Source organism: Megascapheus bottae, chromosome 10, assembly GCF_031878675.1.
Source record: "Megascapheus bottae isolate mThoBot1 chromosome 10, mThoBot2.hap1, whole genome shotgun sequence".
Taxonomy (NCBI): domain Eukaryota; kingdom Metazoa; phylum Chordata; class Mammalia; order Rodentia; family Geomyidae; genus Megascapheus; species Megascapheus bottae.
This window is the reverse complement of record NC_143518.1, coordinates 56,719,681-56,736,496: the sequence shown is the minus strand read 5'-3', so window position 1 is coordinate 56,736,496 and position 16,816 is coordinate 56,719,681.

Below are 16,816 nucleotides of genomic sequence, written 5' to 3'. Positions count from 1 at the left end.
TAGCCCCCATCGGCAGGGGACTCCCAATCGAGTCTGAAGGGTGTACTCAAAATCCTCACCCATTGCCAGCAGCTCTCACCTATAATCCTAGCTACTCAAGAGGCAGAGATGTGAGGGCTGAGGTTCAAAGTCAACCCAAGCAAGAAACTCTTTGAGTCTCATCTCTCCAATTCACCACCAAAGAGCCAGAAATGAAGCTGTGGCTCAAGTGGTAAAGTGCCAGCCTTGAGTAAAAATGTGCAGGGACAACAAGCAAGTCCTGCATTTAAGCTCCAGTACTGTTATGCACACACACACACACACACACACACACACACACACACACACACTCCCACCCATTGAAACAGCAGCCACCAAATAACATGAACTCAGGAATGCTTCTAGTGTGCAGAGAGGTCGGAGAGGAGAGACAATGGAGAGGACATGCCATGTGCAATGACAGACACTCGCAGTGGCTCTAACACCCATCAAGATATAACATCTGATTCACAGCCCATCCATCTTGGCAGGCCTGACGCTCTGACCCCCTGGAAATCGCTCTCTTCTCTGACAGCTGAGCCCTTATCCATCGAGGCCCAGGGCAGAAGAGTTTCCCATGAGATGTACTCCAGTGCCCTGCAGCCGCCATGATGGATAGGGAGACAAGAGTCACTGGGGCCAATGGGCCAAGCAGGGAGAGAAATACAACAACAAAGCAATTCAGAAATGAGAGACTCCATTCATTCACCTGTCTTTCTTTCCATCCAGGTGCTCAGTTGCAAGACAGGAATAACACAGTGAGGCTGGGGGAAGGGGGAAAAATCAAGGTTGTAGGGGTCATCTCTTCCCTCTCTTCATGGCCATGGTTTTGGAAAGCTCTTGGAGTGCACTGAGGAGCAACTCACCCTTTGCCAGTACTGTTCCCTATCCCCATGCCCCTGTGCCCCAGTGCCCCAGTGCCCCAGAAATAGGCCCAGCCCAGGCTCTCTTGAAACAGACAGGATCCCATCCAACCCAGCTCTTTCAATCATAGGACACCGAAGCTGGGCCAGCAGCTACCAGTGGCATAAAGCTATTTCCTGGGATTCAGTCCAATCAAGGACCAAAGCCTGCCATTCAGGCTGCCTGGCAGGCCTGGCTTTCTGAAGGTGTGAGGGGGGGAAGGCCTCTGCCTACTCTCCCCCACTGAGGTCTCTTTGTCTCCACCTTCCCCAAGCACAGCAGGAAAAGCTTGTGGGTGACTACTGTGTTCCCACTGCCTCCCCCCACCCCATAGGTGCTGGGGTTGGGGACACACACAGAAGGCCCTGGGAGGGGACCACATGGGAACTGGGGGCAGCTGGTGTTATGGGCATCTCTGCCCAACAGACAGAACTGACTACATCCATTGATTGGGTTCAAAGGAGTGTCTTTCTGGTCATGAACATGGGGTAATAAGATTACAGAGCATCTCAAAGATGGAATCCCCCATTCTTATGGTCCCCTAACTTCTAGGTATGGGAGTCATATTGATGAATCAAACATACTCAGAGCTGGGGTAGTAGCGGTAACGTGATTAACATGGAGTGGAGAGGCAGCCAGGCCCAGTGGAATAGGCAGCGGGGTCCTAGTCCCGGCCTCCCTTCACCCACTTAGGGAGGCAGCTCTTCTGGGCCAAGTGCTCTGTGGAAGGTCAGCCGCACAGACAGCTGCTTGCTCCAGTGCCTGCATGGCAGAGAGGAAACAGGAATGTGTAGAAAGCATCAGACTTTGTCAGAAAGTATTTGGGCAGGTGAGAAGCAGGAAGATTGCTCCCTCAGGCATCTGGCCTTTGCTCTTCTTCCTTTCATGAGATGTCCCTGACATCTCCCCTCTCCACCTAGCTCCCCACTGGACCCCAGATGGGCCTCTATTCAAATCAGAGACATCATCCAGGTCCCCAGAGGGATGAACAGGGATCCCCTTTCCCCCCTGCTGCTAGGGGAACTCTGGACGTTTGGTAGAAGTCAGAGGGGCCAGGGAGAAATAGCCATCCTGGATGCAGGCAGAATAGCACTGTCCTCTCTCCCAATTTCCCTTCCTCTCCCCTTATCAGGGACCCTAGAGCTTTAGGCTAAGCATCCTAGCCACATCTGTCCCCTGGAAAGCTCCAGAAAAATAACTCCCACCTAGATGTCCTTCCAGTCTTTCATTCTCCACCTTATCCCACTATGCTCTGTGCCCCATACCTAGACCACCAACTCCTAGGCTTGCATGGCTGGCCAGGCTAGGTTCTCTCAACCTCTGGGATGTGGGGAGGGGAGTGGGGTGGTCAGTTTTGGATATCTGACTGGGACCATAGCCGTGAAGGCTTCTCCACTCACTCCCCACTCCGTGCTAGGCCTGGACCTGGACCTGCTCAATGGGCTTCCTCCTCCAAAGCCAGAAAGCCAGAGCCTGGGTCCTCAATAGAGTACCTTCCCAGGCCTTAGAAAGCCTGGATTACACACACACACACACACACACACACACACACACACACACACACACACACCCTGCCCACTTGCTGGTTTCCTGCCTGGCTGTGTGTGCTCCCTCTCTTTACTGCCGGACCCTAGCTAATGCACACTTTGCACCTGCTTCCCCTCCACCCCACTCCTTATGGCGGGAGGAAATGAGAGAAAGGCTGCCTTCGATTGCAGCCCCTCCCCGGACACAGCCTAGTCTCTTAACACCTGGAGATGAATGAATCTGGCTTTGAATCCTTCCCCTGCTACTTGGTAAGCTATGTTTCTTGTTTACTCTGTTTAATCCCTGTCTCAGGGCTGTCTGAGGATTAAGTTAAATAATGTGCACACAGTGTGTATCATTGTTTGGCATATACAGCCCAACAAGCAGAAGCTGCCCCCATGCTGGAAGACAAGTAGGCGGAGCCTAAGCTGGCCTGCTCTGAGCCCAGCTGGCAGTCATGGTGACCAAGATATGGGGCTGTTATAGGTCCTGGGGACCTAAGGTCTAGACCCTAAATTCTAGAGCTCCCTTTAGAGCTGTCCCTTCTCCCCTAAATGGTTGATTTCCCAGGAGACCTCTCCCTCCCTGGGTGCCATCCGAGTAGCCCAGGAGGGTAGGTGTGGGCCATGGTGGTAGACAAGGGTCCTTTGTATTGGAGTTCTGGGGAGTCAGGGCAGGGACCAGAGACAGCCTTGCCGCCTGCTCTCTGACGCATTTCCAAGTTTCACTTTGCGCTCAATTATCATAACCAAGATCACAGGGCTGGTATCAGCTTGCTGTGACTCACGGCCAAGGCATATGAGGAGCAACCAGCGGGGCTGTGTGGATCTACAGACGTCACTCCTTGGGGTGGGAGGTGAGGACCACAGGCCCAAGGCCTCCTCCAGCCGGCATCAGGCCTTCAGATGTGGATGATGCCCAGCCAGTCGCATCTCTACCCAGCTCTGTGAGGTGCTCCAGGGACCCCTGCCCACCTGCCGTTCTCTGAAACAGCCTAGAGGAGCCTAGGCAGGGACTCAAACTAACATGAGGGGCTTTTCTTTTTGCCAGTCCTGAGGCTTGAACTCAGGGCCTGAGCCCTGTCCTTGGGTTTTCTCAAAGCTAGAGCTCTACCACTCGAGCCACAGCACCACTTCTGGCCTTTTCTGTGTATATGGTTCGGGAAATCAAACCCAGGGCTTCATGCATGCTAGGCAAGCACACTACCAGTAGGCCATGCTGCCTGTCCCGTTTTTTATTTGTTTGTTTGTTTCTGTTTTTAAGAGTTGACTATGGCTCACACCTGTAATCCTATCTACTCTGGAGGCTAAGATTTGAGGATTGCAGTTTGAAGGCAGCCTGGGTAGAAAAGTCTGTGAGATTCTTAGCTCCAGTTAAACATCAAAAGGCCTGAAGTGGAGCTATGGCTCCATTGGTAGAGCACCAGCAATAAAGCTCAAGGACAGCGCCCAGGCCCTGAGTATAAGCTCTAGGACCCCACTCCAAGAAAAAAGAAAAAAGAAAAAAAGCAACCCTGAAGAGCTGGCTACAAGTTGGGGAGAGACACAGTGCGAGCAGGAAGACCAGACAGAGACTGTGGCTGTGCCCCACAAGAGCAAAGGGCACATGGGGGCACTTATTGGAGGCATAGGAGCCAGACTGCCAGTCGGGACTCAGAGATGACACAGGAGCCAGTCTGCCAGCCAGGACTCAATAATGACAGCATTTCCCACCATTGCATCTGGCACATCTGAGGTGACTGAGAGGGAAGCCAGGAAGCCGGGGGGCGGGGGGAGCCAGGAAGTCCTCATGCACCAGAAGGAAGAGAAGGCACACACACCACTCCATCTTCCTCCTCATCTGCTCTGGAATCCCAGTGTACTAAGAGCACCAGACCCCTGGTTCTGAGATTTTCAACTTTATTTCTTCAGTGTAGACATTCAGCAACGGCATGCCCAGGAGGTCACCTGTCCTGTCTCCCCTGGCAAGTGTGAGCAGTTGGGGCCCTAGCTGGACCCAAAATTCACCAGTGCAGACCCCCAAGGCTTGTAGCCACTTGCAACTGGAAAATATAATGTGCTTCATCTTCTCAGCAGAATGGAAAAACATTCACATCACACATCCATTTGTTTGTGGCTGCCTGCAATCCATTTTCATAATGCCTAATATTTTTGATTTATTGAGTTTTCACTTGACTTTTAATACCCAATCTCCCCCTCTGCTTTTTCTGCTAGGGCTTCACAAGGCCACCACTTGCAGGAACTCAGCCAGGAGACGTGATGGCATCTTGGGCAGTGGAGGCACCAGGTGCCAGCTAGCACGGGCCCTCTAGTCTGAGACCCACCTCAGGACAGTGGTGGATTCCAGTATGCAAAGGTGGCAAGGCCTGGCAGGCACAGCCAGAGTGGGAATACGGGACTTGTGGGTCACCTTCAAAGCCCAGGCAGTGGCATTTCCACTGCACAAACTTAGTTCTTGTAGGCTCCCATAGGAGGAAAATTCTAGAACTTCTCCAGATCCCCAGAACCTGCATAGTACAGAGGTGGGCAATGCATGACTCGTATCCTCACCGGTCTGGAAGGCTCTTGACCAGTGTTCTGTGAAATGAGGTTCTCTTTATCTACAACAGTGTGAGACCAGTCAGGCAGGCAGAGGGTGCATGCCTGAGAACCCAGCACTTAGCCGGCAGAGGTGGAAGGAACGTAAGTTTGAGGTCAGTTTGAGCTACACAGTATGATCCTGTCTCGAAACAACAAAAGGTCCAAGATCTGGGTTCACATCCAGCTCTGCTCCACCCAGCGGAGTGGCTTCCTTGATCCCATAACTTAGGTTCTGTGAAATGGGTTTAATGTGAGATCTCAGAGAAAACAGGACAAGCCCCCAACTCCCTGCCTCGCACCTGAATTCCTTCTCACTCTTACCACAATAAAAAGGAAAAGCTACTAATGCTTCACCTTCCATCACCCCTGGCCTGGCTCTACAGAGACCCAGAAGCATTTGGTTCCTCCCTTAGAGCCAGCTTGGCAAAGCTGTGGTCGGGGCAGAGTATCCTCCCAGGTTTAGGGCTATTGGCAGTATGCCTAGCTGAACCAGCCCCAGCTGGAAGCACCTGGCAGCCGGACATCAGGAAGGTACCATTCTCCTCTCCATCCCCCACTCCCCTGCCGCCAGACAGAGGATGTGTCTGGGCTGAGTGCTCTCTGTGGCTCTGGAACCCTGGGGACCTCGCCTGGCTGGCTGGCTGCTCCACACACCTGTCTTGGGGGCCTCAGAGTCGTGTCACCAACCACAGCTTCCAATCCTTGATTAAAGTGCCGTGGCAGGGAGAATCAATAACCATTGGCAGCTGAGCCGCTAATAAGTATAATAATCAGAATTAAGGGAGAGGGTGGGGAATGAGCAGAGCTGGTGATATAGTGATGGCATTCATCCGCCTCCATTGAAATCTGCATCTGCCTGCACTTGGCACGCCCTCACCCCAGCTCATCAGGAGGTACAGGGGCCGCTGCCAGCCAAAGCATGTAGCTTGGCTGCACCCCAGCTCCAGCCTCTGTGGCTCCACAGCGCCCACGCTCCCTTCTTCCACCAGTGTGGACACAAGTCCACGCTGGATGAGAGGAGGCCAAGGGACTGTTAGTGGAAGGAAAGGACACAGAGAGCTCTGTGCTGGGGATAGAGGGGCAGGTGCCTTGGCTGAGTCTGGGGATGAGCTTCTTATTAGTACCAGGCTACAAGAGCTTCTTATTAGTACCAGGCTCCCCAGTTCATGCCTGTAATCCTGGTTACTTGGGAGCTTGAGATCCGAGGATTGTAGTGCAAAGCCAGCTGGGGCAGGGAAGCCCAGGAGACTCATCTCCAGTTAACTACTAAAAAGATGGCGGTAGAGATGTGCTTTAAGTGATTGAGTGCTAGCCTTCAACAACAACAAAAAAGGTCAAGGGGAAAGCCAAGGGCCTGAGTTCTAGCCCCAGGGCTGGCATACACAGTAAAAACTTTCTCTTGTGGGGCTGACAGTTAACTGAATCCCAATAGAAACTCACCTATGCTGGGCATGGCTCTAGGCATGTTGCAGCTCTACATTCATCGAATTCTCATGGTGACCCACAAGGCGGATCTTATTAGTATCCCCACTCACAGACGAGAAACTGAGCCACAGAGTCAGTTAAATAGGTCAGCCAAGATGAGTCCTTAAGGGGCAGACCCTGAACCTGAACTAGGCAGCCAGCTTTTCTGCCACAGCCCCTTTCCCTCAAAGCTTCGGGGTGACCTGTCCCTGGCAAGCAGTGTACAATGCACACAACTGAAGTCTTGAGCTCCCAGCCTGTTGCTTCTCTCTGGGGCAGCAACACGGGAACGGGGAGGGACACACAGGGCCAGCCTGTAGTCCCCTGGGAGCTGAGCGAGATGGTAAGTATCGATGACCCAGCCCTCCCCCAATTACCCGGGAAGAAAAAGCCACGCTGAGTCAGAAGCAGTGTTAACCATGAAAGCGCATCAGATCTCTCTGCTGATCTCTGCTGATCTGATGATCTCTTTTTTTATTGCGTCAGACAATTAGTTATATATTGTTGGGGTAGGAGAAGGTGGGAACTGGGAAGCTAGCCAATAGGAAGAGGGCCTCTGCTACCACTAAGGGTCTGGGTGGGGCTTTCAGGTACTGGGCAGGACAGGTGCAGGAAAGCGCGCGAGACCTGCGCTGCTTCAAGACCCTCAAAGCTGCGGGGAGGCTCAATTGAGCAGGTACACAGAGATGCCTTAAAAGAGGTATGCAAAGGCCAAAGCCCTTTAATTGCCGCTGAGCCAGAATCAGGCCTCAGAGATGGAGGTCAGGCCCCAACACCGGCCCTGGCCCCAGGCTCTCTCTCCTAGTCCCTCTCCAGCCCCTCTTGTATGTAAGCCCCATCTCAGCATCTGGAGATGTCTGAGGCTACTTTTCTAGCAAGCATTACCAGGCATGAAAGTGAGCCTATGGCCAAGAACTTCCCATCCCTCTCCCAAACTGGCTAAGCCCTGAGCCTGAACAGCCCAGGCGCAGCCCATTCTGCTTCTCTGGGGATGTACTTAGCTGACTGTTCCACGTGTCACCTTTGCTCTCAAGGTCCTAAAAGTAAGGGAAGTGGTTTGCTCAGCCGCCACCTCCCAGCGGAGGAGTATTCTTAGGGGCAGGGACAAATCCAGGAAGGGTTTATTAGCAATGGCCAGATCTGGTCATCTTTCTATATTTTCCTATTGTGGAAAATATGCCTAAGGTAAGGGTCACCGTTTTGACCATTTTTTGGTTTTGTTTTGTTCTTACTGATTTTGAGATAGGATCATACTGCAGCCCAGGTAAATCTCGAACTCATGATCCTTTTTCCTTAACCTCCAGAGTGCTGGAATTACAGACGTGTACCACCCCTCCCCGCTCACCATTGACTTTGGGTTTTTTTTTGTTTGTTTGTTTGGTTGGTTTTTTTTTTTTTGCCAGTCTTGGGTTTGAGCTCAGGACCTGAGCACTGTCCTTGGACTTTCTCAAGGCTAGAGCTCTACCACTTGAGCCTCAGCACCACTTCTGGCTTTTTTCTATGTATGTGGTACCGAGGAATCGAACCCCGGTCCTCATGTATGCTAGGCAAGCACTCTACCACTAGGCCAAACTCCTGGCCCTGACTTTGTTTTTTAACTTTGTTTTTTAGCATTCAGTTCAGTGGCACTGTCATGTAACCATCATCAACACCCAACCTCCAAAGTTCTTTTTATTTTACAAATGCAAATGGAAACTCTACCTATTAAACAATGACTCTTCATCTCCTGTTACCTCATTCCTTGATAACCACCATTTGTCTCTGAATCTGACTCCCCTAGGCACCTCAGACATTGAGGGGGCACTATCAGTTAATATCTTAGGACCAATTTGACAAATTGTTTTCAATCTTTCCCTATGATCCAGGAACAAATACACTCAGGCAGCACGTTATGTGTGTGTGTGTGTGTGTGTGTGTGTGTGTGTGTGAGAGAGAGAGAGAGAGAGAGAGAGAGAGAGAGAGAGAGAGAGAGAGAGAGAGAGAGAGAGAGAGAGAGAGATTATTCTCTCAGGAAAGTCAGAATCTATTATTGAAGCTGTAGCTTCAATAATAGAGTAATTGCCTTGAGTGAATAAGAACATGGGTTAATATCCAATACCACAACTACAACCGAAGTGCTAGAAAAAACTTGGAAACTTTCAGGTTTTGGGGACCTATTGTTAGCTATACCTAGGGATTTTAGCAGATTATATATTACATCTAAAACATTCTATTAGCAATGTAGAAACACACTCATATCTCTGTACTATACTATGCCTGGACACCTTTTAACACAGTGCTAATTTGTTAGGTAGAAATCTATATGTCACTGTTAGACTGTGTTGCCACGGCACTTGAGAGACCGAGACAGGAGGATTTGCCTCCCCTATCTCAAAAAAGAAGTTGTAGTGAGCTTAGTGTGGGGTCTACTTTTTGCAAGTGAGTAAACCAGAATGTGGGCTGAACATCTAAAGTGAGCCACCGGCACCTGGCCCAAGCCAAGCTTTTCACCACTTGGCCAACTCATTCATAAGGACCAGCTCCAGCTAGAAGCCTGAGGCTCCTCTCTATAACCTTAGCTGCTCGAGAGGCTGAGAGCTGGGGATCCCAGGTTCAAAGCCAGCCCAGGGAGCAAAGCCCATGAGATTCTTATCTCTAATTAATCACCTAAAAGGTAGAAGTACAGCTGTGGTTCAAGTGGTAGAACACTCGTTTCGAAAGATAAAGAGAAGGAACAGTGTCCAGGCCTTAAGTTCAAGCGCCAGGACCAGCCTAAAAATAAACAAATGAATAAATAAGGACTAGCTCCAAATCAGCCCAGCCCCTTCCCAGCTTCCTCTTTGTTCTAGGTATCCCTCTTCTGTGCTATCCTTCACTACAGCATGCACACATGCCAGCCCTTTTCTCAGTGCATTTGAAGGATTGTGTTTTGATCCTGTATATTCTGTGCCCCCAGCACACAGTAGGTCTACTATGAATGTCAGGAATGGGTGCAGAAATGGGCCCACTCTGCCATGCACACTCAGAAGTGCCCCACCCAGAATCTAGGTTGACACATTTCCAGCAAAGCTGACAAAAACCCAGGAATATGGAAACCTGGACCCTCCCCTAGGGAAGACGCTGAAGTCTCGTAGGCAACTCACTCGTTTCTATTCTATACATTCACCTTGAGACCCACAGACTTTCCAGGAAGAAGCATGGATGCTCAGGAGAGAGCCTCTATGGAGACAGAGCCTTCAGCCTGGCGAGAGGGTAGTAATTGGATTTCTCCACTAACAAACATGTCCCGGAATAGCTTATTCCTCCAGCCTGGGCCTCTGGGAACCTGGCTGTTTTCTTTCTCTGTTACCAGAACTCATGGATGCCTCTGGCTGAAAGTTCAGGAAAGCTGCTGGGCTGGGGGAAGAAAGAGAGCTGGTTCTGGGCAGGCATGATGGGAATGCCCCATGCTGCGTATTGCCTGGGTTCTCAGGAGCAAGGCCCAGGAACTAGAGTGCTCCCCTAGAAAACAGGCCTGCCATTGACCCTACCAAGCAAGCATAGGCAGCCATCAAGGCGACAGGCTGCTTGGTGCTCTTGTCATTTGGGGACCAGTGTGACATTTCATGCAGTCCTTCCTCTCACTTTAGCTCCAGCTGAGTTTGATAGGGTGGCAGAATCACACTAGGATCTTTCTAAGGCTGGAACTTTCCCCCAGTATCTTACTCTAGGCCTTGAAAACTCCAAGGGGAACTCTTGGTTGAGAGGGAGACTTCCTGAAGAATGAAAGAGCAGCCTGAGCAGGTCCCAGGCTGCCCAGCATGCATCTCTGCTTGGCCTGGCTGGCATCCCATCCTCCCTGATGGGACTGGATGTTCTAGACCAAGGGGAAATGGGGGCGGTGGCTGCCCTTTGCCCAGCCATAGCTTTGTGGGCAGATGTTTACAGTTATGTTTCCAATGGTTGCTTCTCCTGCTTGCCCACACTTGAGAGAGGAGGGGCCCCAAGAGAGTGGGCACAGAAGGACTGCCCCTCTTAAAGGATTAGATTTTCGACAGCAGAATGTTTAAAGATCAGGATGAAAAATTAAAAAGCAAAAACTAAACCACCAAGGCAATTATTCTCAAGAAACTTCCTTGAAAGGAAAGGACGGAAATCAATATTTAATTCAGACCGCATTGATCCACAGTTTGGGTATCACACTTGGTACTCCATTCTGTTCAGGTTTCTCGATGAGAGCTGTGGAATTCTTGGCAAGGGCGCTGGATGGATGCCTTGGGGAGAGGGAGAGGTGGGGTGAGATGCTGCGGACTCTGCCCTCCTCAGCTTCCCCCCAACTCTCCCCAAGTGTCCCCCACCAGGTTTGGGGACCCCAGCCAAGCCGGAGGGATGTAAAGGCTTCTGATGAAAATAGCATCCAAATCTTCCCCAGGACTGTTTGTCCTTTTTTTTTCTCTCTGTCTCTTTCTGTGTGTGTCTCTCTCTGTCTCTCTCTCTCTCTCTCTCTCTCTCTCTTTCTTTCTCTCTCTCTCTGTCATACACACACACACACACACACACACACACACACACACACACACCAGGTATGCTCACACACCTTCATTTAAAAAAAAAAAGCCCTAGTTTTTCAGAGACACAAACTGAAGTAATCTAGGGATTTAAATCATATGTGTAATTAATTCTAATGTGCATAGGAAAAAATTTAAAAACCAACAGACTTAAAAGAAAAACTTCAAAACCTCCCAGTCCCTCTCCTCTCCTCTTCCATATCTCAAGTCTTCTAGCTCATTTAATTTGCCTGAAGTCATGCCTAAATCCACATTGCTGCAGATGGAGCATGCCCTGTTCTATTAACTTTCCGGGCACACACTGTTGCTCACCCCATCTCTACCCAGTTCCCTAAAGGACAAAAAGGCCAAGACAACAGGCTCAAGAAAAATTAGAGGTGGCCACAAATGTGTTGTCAAGCAGTCAGTCAGCCAGGGCTCTACCAGTACATAGTGGAGAGCAGAGAAAGGAGTGAGAGGAATAGGAAGTAAGATCTTAGCTCCTCGCCCTCCCTTCCAGCACTCAGTATAGGTGGAGGCATTAATCTGGAGACGCAGGCTCAGAGAGTTCCAAGTCTACACCAAATTACACAGATCACACTGAGTCAGACAGTGATTAAAAAATGAATAATTAAAATAACACTTCAACATCTATTCAAATTCTCAGTACTCTTTCATGTCTTACATTTTACCTTCAGCGGCTCCTTACTTGACCCCATTCTGCAGATCAGATTAGGAAAATTAGTAGCAGCCAAGGACCAGTGGCTCACGCCTGTAATTCCAGTTACTTAGGTGGCTGAGATCTGAGGATCACAGTTCGAAGCTTACCCAAGCAGGAAAGTCATTGAGATCCTTATCTCCAGTTAATCACCCAAAAGCCAGTAGTAGAGCTGTGGCTCTATTGTGGTAGATTGTCAGTTTTGAGCAAAACAAACACAAAAAAAAACTCAGGGACAATGCCTAGGCCCTGAGTTCAAATCCCAGTACCAACACACACACACACACACACACACACACACACACACACACACGAAAGAAAAGAATGTGACTAGCAAAGGGAAGTGAGTGGTCGTACTGGGATGGGGCCCAAGCTTCTCCCTCTGACACTTCTTCCAGAGATCTTTGGGCCCCCTTCCTTCAGCTCCATGCTCCCCAACTGACCTCCTCCCATCCTGGTGCAGAGAGCACCGACGCTCGCCTAATCTACTTTCCCATGGCTGCTCTGAAAGCATGTGATCTGCCTCTAAGCCCCCACCATAGCAGGAGTGCCCGTGCATTGCGTGGGTCCAGGTCCAGTTTTGCACAGGCACTGTGGGTGGCTGTACTACCGTGAAGCTCCCCGGTTCTTCTCTCTCCCTTTAGCTTCTAGAATGTGCTGGAGATTCTCTGTATGCTTGTTCTCCTCAAAGCTGCCACCACGCATGTGTCCCTCGGGGTCATTCTCTTTCCATGTGCTAGGAAGCTACACCCCCACCCCCATTCCTGTTTCCTTGCCACCCCAAAGCAGGCAGGCAGCCAGCTATGTAGGAACAGGGGTCTTATTTTGGGGGGCAGCAGGACTGTCTAGATGGTCTACAGGAGAAAAGACAAGGCCTTCCACATTCTAGGCACTGACCTAGGCTTGGATTCTATAACTTAAAGCTTTTTTCCTGAGATAGTTAGAAAATAGACCTGGGTGTGGGTGGCTCACACCTGTAATCCTAGCTACTCTAGCGGCTGAGACCAGAAGCTTTCCATTCAAAGCCAGGCATCTATAGACAAATAGGAGAGGTGCGTTTATTTTCCACTGGAAAGTGGAAATGTGGAAGTGGAGATGTGGCTTCAGTGGTAGAGCAAAGCATGGAGATTGTCAGAACCTGAATTCTCCAGTACTGGCACATACACAGAAAGGGAGGAAGGGCGGGAAGGAAAAGAGTCCATTTATCTCTATCTCCTGACTGGATCTCCCCCCACCAGGCTCCGCGACCTCCACTTTCTGCCAAGGAAGCAACAATTACAACAATTACACTGACCCCCCCCCCACACACACCTACCCATTTGTCCTCTGGGCAATAAGGGTCCATTAGTGCTCCGGCCTGCCCCGTGCTACTCTTTAACTTTCCATCCTCTCTGTGTGGTTTTGGCCACATTTCTTCACCACTCTTGGGTGAAAGAGAACCAAAATTGCCTCCTTTCCAGGGCTGAGATAATGGATGTGAAAGTGCCTTATACATTACAAAGGGCCATTCTATTGTGAGCTATTTACTGTCGCTAAATTTTAAAAAAAGATCAATGCCTCTCATTAATAGCTATAATTTATGAAGGGTCCACTGGGTGTTAGTCACTGTATTGAGTGCCTTAAGTACATTATCTCCAATATTTACCAAAACAGGAAGAAAAGCCTGGACTCCATTTTGTAAAATAAGTTGCCTTCAATTAAGTGGTAGAGTGGAAACTTGATGCCAGGGTATCTGCTTGCACAGTGGGTGTGTATGGTTTTGCCGTAATCCATCTAGTTTACCAATAATCTCCTGCACCCTACTCCTGCTTCTGCTGCTGCATTTACCCTACTGCATTTTCTAATTTCCCTGGTTGTAGTTTTTCTCCTGGGAGGCCATGCTCTTGAGAACAATGCAGACTGATGGGCTTTGCGGCTTCAAATTGCAGAAACAGGACTAGCTACTCAATCTCCACGGCTCTCCAAGTGTTCACACATGAGGATAGGAGGTGGAGGTGGGGTGGGGAGGGAGAATGAAAAATAGAGCTCACAACCCTTTGCCATTCTCCACCAAGGGCCTCTAAATCCAGAAACTGTCTCCAGAAGCCTGCCTCTTCCCTAGGTTCTAAGCGCTCATACATATTCATATCGGGACAAAATGCTGAGAAGAGATATTTATTTTGTTTATTAAACTGGCATCTTGGCAAATTTATGGCTGAAAACGAGTAGTCTGTTTCTTCCTGTGCTTTCGTAGTCTGAGAGTTGAATTGATGATGCTTTTAGAATGGGGTACAGGCAGGGGGGTGGGGTGGTGGATCTAGGCCATTGCCCAACAGCCTGAGCAGAATCAGAGGAGAGGAGACACAAAGATGTTCACAGGGAAAACCCAGAACAAGGAAATCCAATACCTGCTGGCTCTGGGAGACTCAGGAGATACCACTTCTCTTCCTACCCAGGTGGTGAGGCAAAAGGAGAGAGCTGCGGCAACACTATTTCAACAAGTATGTAGAGATGCCTCTAAACACTCTTCTCCTCTGACACCTAGTTTCCACTGTCGAGAATTATGGGGCAGTGGGGGTGTGGCTCAGATGACAGAAAATTTGCCTAACAAGTATAGGGCTCTAAGTTAAAGACCCCCAGATAAAAAATGAAAGGTAATATAAAAATATTTATTTAAAACAAACAAACAGAATTATGCAGGACAGAGCTGGAGACATATCCAACATTCTCAAAAATGCACAAAAACACAACTGCATGTGTTCCCCTTGTTATACCGAGTGATTAACTACATGCATTTCCCCCTGCAGGAGAAGTACCTGCCCACTGGACTTCTCATAGTCTGGGCATGAGAGTAGATTCAGGACCATTCATAAACATTACGTGAGAATTCGTAGAGTTTGGTCTAGAAACGCAGAGGATTTGTGTTTGATGGACTAAATAATTGAAAGGCTACAGTTTTATTACACTGTAGCATATTAACTGGGTTTGCATCCAATTTAATAAATTTACTTCAGCATTCCACTCCTGGTTAACTAAATCTTGGCACATCAGACACTGTGTGTGTGTGTGTGTGTGTGTGTGTGTGTGTGTGTGTGTGTGTGTGTGTAGGTACTAGGGCTTGAACTCAGGGCCTGAGCATTGTCTGTGAGCTTTTTTGTTCAAGGCTGCTGCTCTACCACTTGAGCCCAAGTCCATCTCCAGCTGTTTTTGTGGTTAACTGAAGGTAAGAGTCATTTAGACTTTCCTGTCCAAGGTGGCTTCAAACCATGAAGCGGGTGGAGGGTGGTAGAGGAGTACGCCTAGATCACACCAAAGCCCTCTACTGCTGCGCTGCAGCCCCAGGCCTGAAAACAATTCTTTCAGCTTCCTGAAAATTTCCCTTGGCTCGCCTCTCCCAGCAAGCCTCCTCTAGAGAGGTAGAAGGCGCGTCGCTGGGGCTGGGTTCTCGGCCAGCCGGGCAGGGGGAAGAGATCACAGTGCACTTTGCGAGGTGGAGCCTGGCAGGGGCTCAGCATGTATAGTCAGCCCCTTCTCAAAATCACTACACGGAGCCAGGCATTAGTAATCACACCTGCAATCCTAGCTACTTCATGAAGCTGAGATCAGAAGATTCTAGATAGAAACCAGCCTGCACAGAAAAGTCCACGAGACTCAGCAAAATACCAAAACAAGAGGTGTGGGCATCAGCCACACAAATGAAATATTGAGAGCTCGAGGTTCTGGGTTCAAGTCTCAGTTCTGGCACACACACACACACACACACACACACACACACACACACGCCTTGTTTTCAGCTGACCTATGTCCCCCCAAAATTCTATGCTGAAGTTCTGACCCATAGCACTTAAGATTGTGCCTGTATAGGGGCCGGGAGTTTGGCCTAGTGGTAGAGTGCTTGCCTAGCATGCATGAAGACCCGGGTTCGATTCCTTGGTACCACATACATAGAAAATAGCCGGAAGTGGTGCTGAGGCTCAAGTGGTAGAGCTCTAGCCTTGAGAAAGTCCAAGGACAGTGCTCAAGCCCAGGACTGGAAAAAAAAAAAAAAAAAAAAAAAAAAAAGATTGTGCCTGTATTTGAAGACGGGGTTCTTTAAAGAGGTAATTAAGTTGAAATGAAGTTATTAAGAGTGTTCCCTAATACAAGGGTACCGACACAAAGAGGGGAGGCCAGGTGAGGACACAGAGAAGAGACCAGGAGGGGATGTAGGGCAGGAGGAGAAACTGGCTCTGTCAATCACTGGATTTGGGGCTCCAGCTTCCAGAACTGTGAGGAAATACACGTTGTATTAAGTCTCTCAGCAGTGTTATGGCTCTCCTAATAAACTAACACAGTAGTCTCTGTTAATATGTCCTGAATTATTGAATAATGCAGAGCTGATGCTACCTTTTCATGTCTTCCTACCACTCCATCATCTGGACAGTTCATATTTTATTTAACTAGGTCTGATTATTAAACTTTAAATTGTTTCCAAATGTCCTCTACTATCAAAGAAAATAATTGCCTCTATAAACACCATTGTCTACAGAGCCTTTTGGTGCTCAGTGGAATGATCTCCTCAGCATAATTTTTTGAGAGCAGAATTGCTTGTCAAAGGCACAGACACATTTATGGCTCTCTAGGACTTTACTAATTTGAAGCATTATCTTTGGATTGAGTCCCTTTCTTACCTAAAGCCTTTCCAGACCGGGACTGACCACGCTTAAGTCACTGAATTCTGAGCTAGGGTCTCTGCTTTTCTTTCCCTCCTTGGAGCTATGGCTCCTCTGATTTGGGGGTTCTCCATGTCACCCTCTACTTTGTAAGTTCCCCACATCAATGCTAACTACCCCCCCCCACAATTCTCCTATACATCTGTGTCCTGCGGAGAGTCCTCTTTCCCAGGAAACATGCCCTAGTTTTTCTCACAAGGCCACTGACTTCCCCATTCTTCATTTTTTCCTAAACACTGAGCTCTGAAGGGATGAGGAAATCCGCAGCCTGCTAGGTGGTTGAGTGCCATAGAACAATGGCCATCAGAGATGAGGAATCCTTCCGGGCATATCCAGCTCACATGTGAAGGTGAGGAGAAGTAGAGGCGTTGCCATGAAATGCCTCCTGTGCTGGCCAGATAGTCCTAACAA